Source organism: Capra hircus, chromosome 17, assembly GCF_001704415.2.
Source record: "Capra hircus breed San Clemente chromosome 17, ASM170441v1, whole genome shotgun sequence".
NCBI classification, from domain to species: Eukaryota; Metazoa; Chordata; class Mammalia; order Artiodactyla; family Bovidae; genus Capra; species Capra hircus.
The window spans coordinates 52,247,820-52,265,168 of NC_030824.1; positions in this window are offsets into that span (position 1 = coordinate 52,247,820).

Below are 17,349 nucleotides of genomic sequence, written 5' to 3' on the forward strand. Positions count from 1 at the left end.
AATTCATCACCTATTAATAAAAAATAATTTCATAGATCATTAAATGTTACCTCAGAAATCAGAAAGTAACATGTTAAAAAAATGCAGTATAAAATGAGTCCAAAAAAAAAATAAATAAAATAAAATAAAATGAGTCCATTTTGAAGGCATGACAACTGTTGTCTGGAGAGACCAAAATGAAATCATGCTCAAGAAAATAAATATTGTTTAATACCTATAGAAGCACTATTCACATAATTAAAACAATATAAACATTTCCATAATTGAGAACTGGCAAGGTGATATCCTAACTTCCCAGAACTCTGATTAAAGATGACAGATTTGATGCCCTGCCCCCAAAAGAGTCAAAGCTCTACAGCAAGGAGGATTCTGGGAAAATCATCGACATTTGTCTATGTAGCTCCCGAAATAATGTATTTTGCTGTCTTAAACGTGAGAGAACACAAGAAACTACAGTCCATGTTCTATGATAAAACATAATGGAAAAAAAAGAAATACGGGAGAATTTTCCTTTTCTACTAAATGTTGTGATGTTCTTTTAACTGTCTTCCCCTGCTCTAACCGGGGGAAACTAGCCACAGGTTTCCGCTGAGACCACAAAGACGTGATGTTTTCTTCCCAAAATACTTACTTTCACACATGCTCTGTAGGGAACAGTAAACCCTGGATCACCGATACAGTCTGAGAGCCTCACCCTAATGATTAGCTCACTACCATTTAGACTTGTTAGCACTGTGTTTTTGGTTTTTTTAATTAATTTATTTATTTTAATTGGAGGCTAATTACTTTACAATATTGCGGTGGTTTTCGCCATACACTGACATGAATCAGCCATGGGTGTACATGTGTCCCCCATCCCGAATACCCCTCTCCCTCCCTCCCCATCCCATCCCTCAGGGTCATCCCAGTGCACCGGCTTTGAGCGCCCTGTTTCATGCATCAAATTTGGACTGGTGATCTATTTCACATATGGTAATAGACATGCTTCAGTGCTATTCTCTCAAATCATCCCACCCTCGCCTTCTCCCACAGAGTCCAAAAGTCTGTTCTTTGTATCTGTGTCTCTTTTGCTGTCTCACATACAGAGTCATCATTACCATCTTTCTAAATTCCATATGTATGCATTAATACACGGTACTGGTGTTTTTCTTTCTGGCTTACTTCACTCTGTATAATAAGCTCCAGTCTCATCCACCTCATTAGAACTGATTCAAATGTGTTCTTTTTAATAGCTGAGTGATATCCCATTGTGCATATGTACCACAACATTCTTATCCATTCATCTGCCAATGGACATCTAGGTTGCTTGCATGTCCTAGCTATTGTAAACAGTGGCAGTGTTTTTTATAAAGCAACTGAATGTTTATTTATCAGAGTCCACTCCCTAATTTTTGCAGCTTCCTAAGATGCTTCTTTTCTACAGTCCCAGAATCTAGATCAGTGGGTAGGAAATAAATTGTCTGGATTCTGTATGTGAAAGTGGCCAAGATTAAATTTCTCTTTTCTCTGCCAGAAAGATGTACTCTGGTACCAAATTAATAAGATTAAACCTCCACTCTGGAGCAAAGTGCCACCTTTCATCATCTCCAGGAGGGGAGCACCTGACCTTCTACTTGTTGGGTTCAGGAACAACAGGAGAAAGATCATTGAATGGTGTCAAAACCAAAAATAGCTTGTCTCTGAAGACCTTCTCCTCATGAAGCACCCTAGGACTCAAAGCAAACCATATCCAGCTGCTATTCAATGGACAGGAAGAAGGAAAATTGAAAACCCCTAGCGAACTGTGCCACTCATGCCAATATCAGAACCAAACAGCATTTGCAGGTAATATCCCTTATCTTGTACTCTGACATCATGAAATGAAATTCTAGGACAGTGTGGATCTAACTGTGAGGTGATTCTTAGCTTGTCTCTTTATGAACTGGCTGGCTGTGTGGTAGGAGAAAGCAAGCTGTGGTTGGGGGGAAAAAAGAGACTCTTGCCCCTGCTACTCGAAAAGCCTGCCACGAACAGGGTCTGAAGATAGGAAACGTGTGCCTAAAGGAGACATTTAGTTCTTCTTTCCATCAAAAATGATACCCGATTCTTCACCTACATGAACAGACACCTTCCTTGAGAAACCACAGAACAGGAATTCTTAACTTCCCTCTCTCAGGAGCTGACAAAGTACAGCCCACAGGCCAAGTAGAGCCCACTGCCTATTTTTGTAAATAAAGTTTTATTGGAACACAGTCATGTATATTCATTTCCATATTCTCTATGGCTGCTTTCTTGACACGATGGCAGAGGTAAGTATTTGCAATAGAAGTCTTACATCATGCAAAGCCCTAGATATTAACTATTTGATCCTTTATAAATGAAGTCTACTGACCCTGCCCTATATCCTCTATAGCAAAGTTTAAGATAATTATCATAATGGCCAATGTTTATCAAACTTTTCAGCATGCAGTGCAGTTACACACATACCATGAAATAATCTCCATGGTAGTGCTATGAAGTAAGTATTTTGCTTTCCCCATTTTAAAAGTGAAGGACTCAAGGCTTAAAGAACGAAACAGATCCCAGAACAAGGAAGTGAAGGCAGGATTCGAAGCCTATCAGCCTGACTCCAGTGCCCACTCTCTTTTCTTGTAAACAATATTTCCTCTAATATAATAAGAACAGCTACCATTTGCTATGTACTGTACACTAGCTTTTGCACATACTGTTTTTAAAGCTCACCACTGCCTATGTTTGTACTTTCCAAAGATCAGGGAACAGGAACCCAGACTGGTTAAACAATTTACCTAAGATCAGACAGGTTAGAGTAAAAGAGAAAAAGATCCAGACGCCACAGTTCTTCAAATATATGCCACCTCGTAACAGAAAGGCATTGAAGAGACTATATAATAAGCATTAGAAACAATGGGGCTTTTTTCTAATTCTGTCTAGAAAGACTGTGGTTCCCCACACTCAGGTAGCAGCCCTCACTTTGTCATTAGTTATCTGTGTGGCACTTGGCACATCACTTAACACTTTCAGGTCTCAGTTTCCTTGTTGTTGGCATAAGGAGGAAGCAAAGATTGGATGCTCTCTGAGATCTTCCAGCTCGAATACTCTCTAAACGTCCCATTCTGTCTCCTCACAGAGTTACGGTCACTTTTGCTCTGTATGTGTGTGGTCCTGGTAATTGCAAACTATCAGAACCAGTCAACTGTTTGATTTAAAGCTCCTCCCTTTGGATAATCTCTTATTATGGATCTTAACTGCTTTCCCTTCAAGAGGGAGAGGCCGAACTCAAGTCAACTCCAGTAGTCACTTATCATCATAGGGTGGCTCAGGAAAATAGCTGCTTCTCTGGAATACCACGAGGACCCCAGACACGAATGACTCTTGCTCCTTTTTCATTCATTTCTTTGTTTCTGAGTTGGGATATTTTGGCTAATTTATTAAACAGCCAGTAAGGTCTAAATCCTGAGGATCTGGATGGATCAAAATAGTAAATGTACATTGAATATTATGTGATTTGGTGGGTGTGATTGTTTTCTTGTATTATAATATGTTAAATCACTACCATCAATCTAGCAAGTTAAAACAGTAAAACTTATAGCTGTTCATAAAAGGTAGGACTTTTCCAATTAGTTGTTTTATCTATATCTTATTTCCTAATCCTATTATCTTTCTCTGTGGGTTATCAAACTTTAAGGACCACTGAAGTCACCATACAGATGCCTTCATCACGTTACAAATGGCTTCCCCAGGACTGCCCTGGTTGGTAGTCCAGTGGTTAAGACTCCACACTTCCCACGCACAAGGTGCAGGTTCCCTCCCTGGCCGGGGAACTAAGATCCCACATGTTGCACAGAATGACCAAAAATTAATAATAAAAACAGCTTCCCAAGCAAAGCCTGAGTTCTAAAACCCGCCGTATAGAGTTTCTCAAATGGTGGCTCTTCTCTGCCTGAATGCCTTCGTTTTGACTGGGGGTAAAACTTCAGGGAATACTTCTGTTGAGTTTACTTCTTTAAGTGACTTGGTTTTTTTGTTTTTTTTTAAAGGGTGGGGGCAGCCATCTTGCCAGTGATCCCTCTAAGCCTTTTTAATTGCAAAATCCTTTTTTATGGTGTCACTGACCTAGCCTTAGCAGAGTTCATTTCAGAAATGTGCTGAAGTGGGTACCAGCACTGACAGCAGAGGCTGAGAAATGTTTCAAGTATCACGACTCTACATTTTTCTCCTGTCTGTGGGTTCAGGGATTCATCCTGTCTGAATCATGCCTGCCCTTTGTTTATGCATGAATAAGATGTTTTAGACACTTGAGGACAAAGCATAGACACCAGCCCTTCCTGGAAAAATAAGACCTAGACCTCAGCTCGGGGTGAGAACACAGACTGTCCCCAGGGCCAACTAATTTCCAAATGTGAATAAAGATACATTGGTTAGCAGACTTCTCCAATTCTCCTATTGACCCCTAACCTTTAGCAAGACAAAAATGTCACATATAATGGATCCTAAAATTAATGGCACATTTTACTTTTCAGTTGATCAGATCAGCGAGAGTGAGGTCAGTGTCTTACCTCCTCAAGATAAGAGGTTGTCATTGTTTGAGTACATTTAACAGCATCACAGACACTGGGTCTCAGAAAACATCAGATAGCTTAGAAGATCAGAATATGGATCAAAAAAAAAAAAAAAGAAAACCTGCAAAAAGCCATTCAGCCTCATTCCCTAACCCTTGATAGGGGCATACCAAAAGCATCCTGTTGCTGTATCACTGAGGAAAACCTCTTCTTCGCCAGGCTTGGCTCGCTCATTTACTAGATAACCATTTACTAAGGACCTGCTATTTACAAAACACTATTCTAGGCACTAGGGCTTCCCAGGTGGCTCAGTGGTATAAAGAATCCTCCTGTCAAGGCAGTAGACACAGGTTCAATCCCTGGGTCAGGAAGATCCCCTAGAGGAGGAAATGGCAACCCACTCCAGTATTCTTCCCTGGAGAATCCCATGGACAGAGGAGCCTAGTAGGCCACAGTCCATGGGGTCACAAAGAGTCAGACACGACTAAGCACACATTCAGTGGAACACAATCCTAGGCACTGGGCATGCTCTGAACACAGCAAAGTCCATATTGTAATAGATCCTATTAATACATTCTGGTAAAAGAGACACAACAGATTTCCCAACCTGGGGATCTGGCTAAAGGACTGACAGCACCCAGGGAATTTGATTTTGGAAGCCAGTGGGATTTGATTACAGAACGTCCATAGGACTGGGAAAACAGACTCTTGGAGGCACAAACAAAACCTTGTGTGTACCAGGAACCAGGAGAAAGGAGCAGTGTTCCCACAAGAGACTGAGCCAGACTTGCCTGTGAGTGTCCAGGAGTCTCCAGTGGTGGCGTGCGTCGACAGTGGCCTGCTGTGGGGTCAGGGGCACTGAATACAACAGTGCCTGCGCAAGTCCTTTAGAAGGAGGTTGCCATTATAGTCATTACCCCTACCATAATTTGGCCTCAGGCTAAACAACAGGCAGAGAACACAAGCCATCAACAGATAATTGGATTAAAGATTTGCTGAGCACGGCCCGCCCATCAGAACAAGACCCAGTTTCCCCCACAGTCAGTCTCTCCCATCAGGAAGCTTCCATAAGCCTCCCATCCTTATCCATCAGAGGCCAGATGGAATGAAAGCCACAATCACAGAAGAGAAGATTAGCCAAACTGATCACATGGATCACATCCTTGTCTAACTCAATGAAACTTTATAGTTTCATGCCATGTAGAGCCACCCAAGACAGATGGTCATAGTTGAGAGTTCTGACAAAATATGATCCACTGGAGAAGGGAATGGCAAACACCTTCAGTGTTGTTGCCGTAAGAACCCCATGAACAGTGTAAGAAGGCAAAAAGATAGGACACTGAAAGATGAACTCCCCAGGTCAGTATATGCCCGATATGCTACAGGAGAAGAGTGGAGAAATAACTCCAGAAAGAATGAAGAGATGGAGCCAAAGCAAAAACAATGCCCAGTTGTGGATGTGACTGGTGATGGAAGTAAAGTTTGATGCTGTAAAGGATATATTTCATAGGAACCTGGAATGTTAGGTCCATGAATCAAGGTAAAAGGAAGTGGTCAAACAGGAGATGGAAAGAGTGAACATCAAAATTTGAGGAATCAGTGAACTAAAATGAACTGGAATGGGTGAATATAATTCAGATGACCATTATATCTACTACTGTGGACAAGAATCCCTTAGAAGAAATGAAGTAGCCCTCATAGTCAACAAGAGTCCAAAATGCAGTACTTCGGTGCAATCTCAAAAATGACAGAATGATCTCTGTTCACTTCCAAGGCAAAACAATCAACATCACAGTAATCCAAGTCTATGCCCCAACCACTAATGCTGAAGAAGCTGAAGTTGAACGGTTCTATGAAGACCTACAAGACCTTTTAGAACTAACACCCAAAAAAGATGTCCTTTTCATTATAGGGGACTGGAATGCAAAAGTAGGAAGTCAAGAAATACCTGGAGTAACATGCAAACTTGGCCTTGGAGTACAAAATGAAGCAGGGCAAAAGCTAACAGAGTTTTGCCAAGAGAACACACTGGTCATAGCAACCACCCTCTCCCAACAACACAAGAGCTGACTCTACACATGGATATCACCAGATAGTCAATACCGAAATCAGATTGATTATATTCTTTGCAAACAAAGATAGAGAAGCTCTATATAGTCAGCAAAAACAAGACTGAGAGCAAACTGTGACTCAGATCATAAACTCCTTATTGCCAAATTCAGACTTAAATTGAAGAAAGTAGGGACAAACACTAGCCCATTCAGGCATGACCTAAATCAAATCCTCCATGATTATACAGTGGAAGTGACAGACAGATTCAAGGGATTAGATCTGATAGAGTGCCTGAAGAGCTATGGATGGAGGTTCATTACACTGTACAGGAGGCAGTGATCAAGGCCATCCCCAAGAAGAAGAAATGCAAAAAGTTAAAATGGTTGTCTGAAGAGGCCTTACAAATAGCTGAGAAAAGAAGAGAAGTGAAAGATAAAGGAGAAAAGGAAAGATATACCCATCTGAATACAGAGTTCCAAAGAATAGCTAGGAGAGATAAGAAAGCATTGCTCAGCAATCAGTGAAAAGAAATAGAGGAAAGCAATAGAATGGGAAAGACTAGAGATCGCTTCAAGAAAATTAGAGATACCAAGGGAATATTTCATGCAAAGATAAGCACAATAAAGGATAGAAATGGTATGGACCTAAGGGAAGCAGAAGATATTAAGAAGAGGTGGCAAGAATACACAGAAGAACTATACAAAAAAGATCTTCATGACCCAGATAACCATGATGGTGTGATCACTCACCTAGAGCCAGACATCCTGGAGTGCAAAGTCAAGTGGGCCCTAGGAAGCATCACTACGAACTAAGCTAGGGGAGGTGATGGAATTCCAGCTGAGCTATTTCAAATCCTGAAAGATGATGCTGTGAAAGTGCTGCACTCAATATGCCAGCAAATTTGGAAAACTCAGCAGTGGCCACAAGACTGGAAAAGGTCCGTTTTCATTCCAATCCCAAAGAAAGTCATTGCCAAAGAATGTTCAAACTACCATACAATTGCACTCATCTCACATGCTAGGAAAGTAATGCTCAAAATTCTCCAAGCCAGGCTTCTACAGTATGTGACCTGAGAACTTCCAGATGTTCAAGCTGGATTTAGAAAAGGCAGAGGAACCAGAGATCAAATTGCCAACATCTGCTGGATCATAGAAAAAGCAAGAGAGTTCCAGAAAAACATCTACTTCTGCTTTATTGAGTATACCAAAGTCTTTGACTGTGTGGATCACAACAACTGGTGGAAAATTCTTAAAGAGATGGGAATACCAGACCACCTTACCTGCCTCTTACAAAACCTGTATGCAGGTCAAGAAGCAACAGTTAGAACCAGACATGTAACATCAGACTGGTTCCAAATTGGGAAAGGAGTACATCAAGGCTGTATATTGTCATCCTGCTTATTTAACTTATATGCAGAGTACATCATGCAAAATGATGGGCTGGATGAAGCACAAGCTGGAATCAAGATTACCAGGAGAAATATCAATAACCTCGGGATATGCAGATGACACCACCCTTATGGTAGAAAGCAAAGAGGAACTAAGGAGGCTCTTCATGAAAATGAAAGAGGAGTGTGAAAAATCTGGCTTAAAACTCAACATTCAAAAAACTAAGATCATGGCATCCAGTCCCATCACTTCATGGCAAATAGATGGGGAAACAGTGGAAACGGTGACAGACTTTATTTTCTTGGGCTCCAAAATCACTGTAAATTGTGACTGCAGTCATGAAATTAAAACACACTTGCTCCTTGGAAGAAGAGCTACGACCAACCTAGAAAACATATTAAAAAGCAGAGACGTTACTTTGCTGACAAAGGTCTGTGTAGTCAAACCTATGCTTTTTCCAGTGGTCATGTATGGATGTGAGAGTTTGACCATAAAGAAAGCTGAGCACCAAAGAATTGATGCTTTGAACTGTGGTGTTGGAGAAGACTCTTGAGAGTCCCCTGAACTGCAAGGAGATCCAACCATTCAATCCTAAAGGAAATCAACCCTGAAGATTCACTGGAATGACTGATTCTGAAGCTGAAGCTCCAATACTTTGGTCACCTAATGCAAAAAACTGGCTCATTGGAAAAGACCCTGATACTGGGAAGGATTAAAGGCAAGAGAAGGAAGGGACAACAGAAGATGACTGGGTGGATGCCATCACTGACTGGAAGGACATAAGTTTAAACAAGCTCCAGGAGTTGGTGATAAACAGGGAAGCCTGGCATGCTGCAGCCCATAGGGTCACAAAGAGTCGGACATGACTGAGCAACTGACAGAGCTGAGTAAAAGAGACAGGCAATAAACAAATACACAAGAAAAAATGTATGGTAGTGGTTAGTGCTATTTTGAAGATAAAATAGGATAATATAATACTTCATAGTTTAATTAAGTATGGCCAACTCTTTGGGGACCCCATAGACTGTAGCCAGCCAGGCTCCTTTGTCAATGGGATTTCCCAGGCAAGAATACTGGAGTGAGTTGCCATTTCCTTCTCCAGGGCATTTCCAACACAGGAATCGAACCCGTGTCTCCTGCATCAGCAGGCAGATTCTTTACCACTGAGCCACGAGGGAAGCCCAATCAATATAATACTAGACTATTTTCATTTGCTTTAGTCAAAAAAGATTCTCTGAGAAGTTGACTTTTGGGTTGAAACCAGAATAAAAATGATGACATCCTGGGAAGACCTTGGTTAGGGGAAAAACAGTCTGGACACGGAGAACTCCTAAATGCAAAGGTCCTCAGGTGGAAGAGAACTTGAAGTTTGCCAGACACAGCAAAAGCAGGGTTGGGGAGAGGAAGAGAGGTGTGAGATGAGGGCAGACAGGCGGGCAGAGGCCAGATTTCATTAGGTCCTGAGGACTTCGCTGCAAAGCTTCATTTGACATAACTATCATGGGCAGCTACTAAAGGTTTTTAATAAAGTGGGATTCATGACCAGTTTTTTTTTTTTTAAGGTGCCTAGCTGTTGTGAGAGGAGTGGATTTTGGAAGGCAAAAATGAACGCAAGGGAACAGCTTACGAGGTGACGGCAGGGGCCCGGGTAAGAGATAATGGAGGCTTTTACTGGGTGGTACTTAGAGAGGAAGCAAAGAAATAGAAATTTCAGAGAAATGTTATGGAGCTAGAATGACAGGATTTGCTGATGGATTTGATGTGGGGAATGAGGGAGTCAAGAACACTGCTACAATCTGGGGCCAGCTCAAACACATGGAACCCGTTTGCTCCTGTGGCATCTGAGATTGAGATGTTTCAGTCAAACGGTGCCAGATGCATAACCAATTGCCCTGTAGAGGTGAAATACACTAGAGGAGACTGGTATATTTTATGAATTATCATTAGAAAAATCATCACTGTTCTGATTTTCTCCTACAGAGCAATTTTGCTCCTTGGAGAGCCTCTCTGAGCTTGCCCGCCTAAGAGTCTTATTCTTAACTTACACAAAAAGAGTGCATTTCTTCATTTTGCTCTGGTAGCCAGGAGGCACGTGAAATAGAGAGTGGGCCAGGGATCCTGTGCTTTGTTAAAATGAAGGGAAAATCAGCACCAGGAACATTAGCCGTGGCAGTACACAGGATTGCTCAACGGTGTATGAAAAGAAAAACCAGTCATCTGAATTGAATTTTCAGCTGGAGCCTAAGAAGCCAAATTTAATCATCCACCTAAAATTATCACACAAGTCAGTACTTCCTCCCCTCTCCTTGCAAAGGGGGACCGATGCTTTATTTTTCAGTCAAGCAGGTGGCCTTGAGGCAGCTTACCAGCTGGTTGAAATCTAAATACTTTCACCAAGACAAAAGCCAGTAACATGATTGATTATCTTCTCATTGTAGAAGAGAGCCTCTCCAGCCAACCAGCGTACAGAACTGCTATCAGATTATCACTGAACAAAACTAGACTCGGAGCTGATAAACAAAGCTGCCCAAACCACACACCCTGATTGGCTGAGGCTTCATCTACCAGCTCAATTCCATTTAACGCATTGATTTCTAACAAGGTTCCGTTAGTTTCTTAGTTGTTAAGCCCTGGCTTTCTTTTTTCAGGCCCTGAATAGGTATCCACACTCCCGGTCAATCATTTCAATATATCTGCCTCAGAGTTGGAATTGGTCTTGCCCCCAGAGGGAACGCTCTTCCTCTAAACCTCTCAGGAGTATAGACTTGCAAGCAGCAGACGGATTCCTCCCAGACTCCCTACTATGTCTTCCGGGAGTGAAAAAAACACCTTGTGTACATCCCATTTAATTGGAAGCCCACAATTAAGATTCTATCTGACTATGATGTGTTCTCCTGGCTCCCAAGCACCTAGAGAACAGGATGTGCGATGGCTGATCCAGGGCATCACCCCTGGGTTCTTTGTACCAAGAACCACCAGCTAAGCGTAGGGTGAGGCCAAACTACCTCAGGGAGGTGGCACTCCCAGATCTCTGTGGGTCTCCTGCCTCTGTGCTGAAATTCTCCCTGATGTCTTCACTATCTTCTGATCTCAAGCCCAGCAGGAATAGGAAAATTGAGACTAACAGAGACTCTATCATAATGCTCAGTTGAACAAAGGTTTCAAATACCACCTGCTCCTTGAGACTTACCAAGCCTATCAGTACCTCCAATTCCTTATTGGTAAGATGAAAAGGGAAGTCACAAAATAAAACACTAGACAGAGGGGGGTGTAAGAAAGAAATTAACCTTCTCCTGAATGGAAATTCCATTCAAGGGTCAGAATAACTCCTTCTGACACCTTGTAATATAACCGCATCCCTTATTCCTAAGAAAATCGGAGGATGTCCTTGAGTCTTCCAGGAAACCTCTTTTTTTTCCTTTGTGATTGCTGGTGTTGCGGTTTGTCATGCTTGCCACTAGCCTTGTTATTTACACCTAAGAAAAAAAGCTCTTGTAGACAGAAGTTGTCATAGAGGCAAAAGAAGCCAAGTGCCCATTCCCCTAAAACCTCCTTCCACAAGCTCAGGGTGAAAACCAAGGTCTTGCAGCGGCACATAAATCTTTCCCCTCCCAGCTCAAGCAGGTCATTTTCCTCCTCAAAGCCAAACATCAGACTTGTCAAAAATGTTTCCTTATTGATCAGACAGAGACAGAATATTGATGTTAGAGAGATATTTGCTGAACTAGGCCTCTGCTTTCTGGGAAAAGCTGAAACTGTTGTAATGGTGCCCCTGACAGTGAGGATTGTAACCGAGGCTGTGTCATGGTGGAGGCTGCACTGAGATACAGGCACGACCCCCAGTGCAGACATATAAGGCTGATGATTAAAGGCAAGAATACCAGCCATCAGGCAACCGACAGGGGCGGAGGGCAGAAAGCCACGTGTGAGCTTGGCGCCCCTCCCCCCAACCCGGTTCGTGTTGCGGTGAAAGCACAGGCAAACCAGAGCTGCTTTCTTTCTATGCTTTTAGAGAGAAGCACACCAGCATCTTGAGAGAGATTTAATAGCAGCGGCAGGAGAGACAGGCTATTTTCCAGGAATCGGAGAAGCCTCGGCTCCATCCGGAGGGTCCCTGCAGAGCTCTCTCCCCTCTCCCCCCTCCCCCCAGCTCTCCCGGATCCAGGCTTCTCCCCAGTCCGGCAGCAACGGTGGGCATCTTTAAAGTGTCTCCTCCCTCGGGGTGATCCAAGCTCAGTTAGGGGTCTGTTTACAGGAAAGGGAAGGTAGAGAACAGACGGTCTGTGGTTCTTTTCCACATTAATAATATTCTTTATATTCGGTGGCTTTTTTATTATAAAGAGATAAATAAATGAGGAAGAAGGAGTGAGGCAGAGAGGGAGAGAGAGAAGGAAGGGAAGGAGCAAGGAGGATTTTTTTCTGAACTTTTTCTTTTGTATTGGAGTATAGCCGATTAACAATATTGTGATAGTTTCAGGTGGACAGCGAAGGGACTCAGCCATACATATTCTTAGGTCCATTCTCCCCCAAATTCCCTTCCCATCCAGGCTGCCACGTAACACTGAGCAGAGTTCCCTGTGCCATACAGTAGATTCTTGGTTACCCACTTTAAATATAGCAGCGTGCACAGGTGTGCGTGCTCAGCCGCTTCAGTCGTGTCCGACTTTTTGTGACCCTCTGGACTGTAGCCTGCCAGCCTCCTCTGTCCATGGGATTCTCCAGGCAGGAATACTGGAGTGGGTTGTCATGCCCTCCTCCAGGGGATCTTCCCAACCCAGGGCTCAGACCCGCAACTCTTACATCTCCTGCCTCGGCGGGTGGGTTCTTTACAACTACCGCAACCTAGGGAGCCTAGCGGTGTGTACATGCCATCTTAAACTCCCTATCTGTCCCAGGAAGGGAGATTTTGAAAGAGGTTAGAGGACACCTTTTTATTATTTATTTATTTATTTAGCTGTGCGGGGTCTTGGTTGCCACGTGTGGGAGCTTTAGTTGAAGCATGTGGGATCTAGTTCCCCAGCCAGGGATTGAACCTGGGCCCCCTGCATTCAGAGCATGGAGTCTTAACCACTAGACCACCAGGAAAGTCCCAGCAGACACTTTCTAAATCAAAAGAAGTGACAGTGAGTATGCTGATACCTCATCAAGCACAGCCCCCATGGGCACCAAGTGAAAGAGTGAGGGTCCTCATCACAGAGGGGTCACACAGCAGCAGCGGGGATGGGGAGGATTACCTCCCAGAATTGCCTGAGCAACTTTCCCAAAATACAATTCTCCTCCTCTCCCTAGAGATTCTAAGGGTGATCTAACGGCTCACAATTCAGAGAAATGTCCAAGATGTGTTAAGTGAAAAAGACACGATGCAGAAAAGTCTGAGTAGTAAGACCCCGTTTTTGAAAATAACACAGACATAATTACATGTCTTATTTGCCTGTGTTATTATGTGCCTAGAATAACATGGAAGAACATATGACTAATGGAAACATCTCTAAGGGATGGTGTTGTGAGGGGCTTTCACTCTTAAATTATCCATATGGGGTATTTCAAATGTATTAATCAGCATGTGTTCCTCCCTCTAACTAGACTCACAAAAGCCTATGCTGGTACACTGGCATGAGTGGCATTTGATAGAATAAGAAAAATGAGGCAAGTGATTGATTTCAGGCAGGAAGATTCTGGCATATGCTAACAGAACAAAAGTTTAAGGCTAAGCAAGACAGGATGCAAAGGCTCCACGGGCCAAGCAGAAGATGCAAGACACCACCAGGGATTCAGAGGGTGACGAGGAGAGGCTGCAAGCCCCACCCGAAAAGGTCGGCTGACTGAATTTCTCTTGGCTTCTGAAAGCAGCACCCTGACTGCCCCCGCCTGTCAGGGTGCAGGCGGCTGACAGTGGCGGAGCTCTCTTCTCCTTGCCCCACAGTGAGGTCCACCCATGGCTGAGGCTGGCGTGTCACTTACAGATGTCCACCTCAAAGTGACGCTGATCTACACCCCAAGTCCCCCCAGCACCGCCCCACACCTGCCTCCCCACCCACCTCCTGAGGAAACTCCTGGCATCTATTCCAATGACACGTCTCCAAGCCACTGCCTGGCCCCAGATCATGCAAGATGTGAGCCTGGAGGCTGGTTACAACACAAGAGGGGAGGCCTGCTCTGGACAAGGATGGAACTAGATGGAGCAAGTGTGAACTCAGGCAGCCAAGATGGCAATGGAAATCTACCACCCCTGTTCTACGAGCCTTTCACAGCATCTCCATTTTACACCACATGCAGGGACTCCCTCCATGATGAGAAACGGGTTTTGAAAGAATCCAGTGTGACTCAACATTCACTTTGCTCAAACCTGAACTCAAATTTAGCTCAAGACATTCTTCCCATCAGCTTTCTATAGGGCAATTAAATGTCAATTAGTGCTCTGAAGACACCTTTCCCTCCGCAGGTAAACAAGCCAGTGTGCACACACACACACACCACACACACACACCACACACACATCACGCACAAATCACACTACACACCACATACACACACAACCCACATGCCACACACACCACATACATAACACACACACAGAGTTGTGCTCAATCTCTCAATCGTGTCTGACTCTTTGTGACCCCATGACTGTAACCCACCAGACTCCGCTGTCCATGGGATTTTCCAGGCCAGAGTACTGGAGTGGGGTTGCCATTTCCTTCTCCAGGGGATCTTCCCAACCAAGGGATTGAACCAGCTTCTCCTGCTTGGCAGGCAGATTCTTACACACACACACACACACACACACACAGCACACACATATCTCTCTCACACACACACACATACACACACACCTCATGTAGTCCCTCTCCCTTCCATTTGCACAACCAGGCTGCAATATTATGCCTGGAAGACACACCCTTCCACCCCTCTCCTTGCCTTAGTTATTAAATGTTGACTGAAAGTCTCCTGGCTTCTGAAAGCAGCAGCACTGTTTGGCAATCACTTGACGTGCTCTTGTTTGCCCTCACCCCGTGTGAATCGGGCAACAGAGTTGAGGGCAATTAGTATTCACCCCACAGTCACAGCCCACGACTCACCATTGCCCACTGCCTCTGATACAAGATTGGAAATTAACTGCCCCCTACCAAAGATTATCACTCACTAATAATCCGGGGCTTTAAACATTGTTTCCAGAATGTACACTTTCATACTGGAAAGGGCTTTTTACTATTTCCTGGTAGTGGCTGTAACAAGATTCCATCAGTCTCCATAGATTGGCAGATAATGATGATGCAAACAAGTGACATCTGCACAGAATTTTATGGTTGACAGAGATCTCTTCACACTTGGTTTTCACTTGTTGCTGTTCATTCAGTTGGGTCCAACTCTTTGTGACCTCATGGATTGCAGCATGCGAGGCTTCTCCGTCCTTCACTATCTCCCAGAATTTGCTCAAACTCATGTCCACTGAGTGGATGATACCATCCAACCATGACATCCTCTATCACCCCCTTCTCCTCCTGCCTTCAATCCTTCCCAGCCTTAGGGTCTTTTCCAGTGAGTCAGCTCTTCACATCAGGTGGCCAAAGTATTGGAGCTGCAGCTTCAGAATCAGTCCTAAATGCTAAAGGTTTTCACTTACAGAATCTCATTCAGTCCCTGAGAAATGAGATAGTAGAATAAGACCCCTTCTGCCTCCATTTCAACTGAGATGCCAAAAAAAAAAAAAAGGTACCTGATATGAAGATGCTTGGGACAGACCTCTCTCAGCAAATTCACAGAGATGTCCCCAGCACCTCTTCTACAACTTCTGACCCCTGGTTACTATAAGGGTGTGAAGAGGGTAGAGAGGAGCAAGAGTCTTGTAACAGACTGAGATGAGAATATCTATACAGCCTATCTTCTGAGATAGCCACACTGCTGCAAATCCTGTGCCCCTTCACCAAACCCCTGTGGAATAGGGGAGGTGCTGCCCCAGAGCAGAAGGGGACTCCGGGGACCAGCAGAAAAGCCTTCCCTCTGTCCTTGCCTTCTGACCAAAATAAGTAACTCTCAGAAGAAAGAGTGGCTTAAGTACCATCTGCCCTGCATTCAGCTTGCTTCCTGAACGTGACAGCCATCGGAAGGTCAGAAGGTCGAAGGGAAGTGAGCTCGGCGGGAGGAAGAACCAGTAGCCAGCTCCGCCCCCTCCCCGCTGGGTCTCTGGCGGGAGGAGGAGCCAGGAGCCAGCTCTGCCCCTCCCCCGTGGGGGTGGGGTGTCTCCGGCGGGAGGAGGAGCCAGGAGCCAGATCCGCCCCCTTCCCGCTGGGCCTCTGGCGTCAGCAGCTGGGGAGGAGGAAGGAGTTCTGGTTTTGCTGTGTTCGCATCCCAGCTTCCAGGGCTCAGCTGTTGGGAGGCACATGGTATGTCCCCCAGCCTTGCCTTGCAGTTCCACATCACTGAATGGGTATGGATGCAGCCCAAGGAGACAGAACTGTTGCTTATTTGAAGGACAGGACCATGATTTACCTTATCTTGGAAGGGAAAGATAAAACCTCTGTCTGGAGAAGAAGAGCAGGGAAGAGAAGGGGATGGAAGGATGGGGAGGGAGGTAAGAAGTCTTCTGGAGTATCAGAGAGAAACCCAAAGCCTAGAACATACCCATCTGCTTCCTTATATTGTTCTATTTCTTTTAAATGTTTTTGTTTGGTCATACCATGTGGCATGCAGGATCTTAGTTCCTGGACCAAGGATCGAACCTATTCCCCTTGGGGTGGAAGTGGCGTCTTAACCACTGGACCCCACCAGGGAAGTCCTGTATTGTTCTATTTCTGAAAATGATGTTTGACCACAAAACACATTAGTGGGAGAAGAAACACTTCTCTCACTTCATTAAGAGTTTCCACTTTCTTTCTCTCAGAGTCAAAATGAACATGTGCCGTGGATATCCCCTTCCTAAGTGAACAATGCAAAGAAATAGAGGAAAACAATAGAATGGGAAAGACTAGAGATCTCTTCAAGAAAATGAGAGATACCAAGGGAACATTTCATGCAAAGATAGATGGGCACAATAAAGAACAGAAACAATATGGACCTGACAGAAGCAGAAAATATTAAGAAGAGATGGCAAGAACACACAGAAGAACTGTACAAAAAAGATCTTCATGTCCCAGTAACCACAATGGTGTGATCACTCACCTAGAGCTGGCTGGAATGCGAAGTCAGGTGGGCCTTAGAAAGCATCACTACAAACAAAGCTAGTGGAGGTGATGGAATTCCAGTTGAGCTATGTCAAATCCTAAACGTTGATGCTGTGAAAGTGCTGCACTCATGTCAGCATATTTGGAAAACTCAGCAGTGGCCACAGGACTGGAAAAGGTCAGTTTTCATTC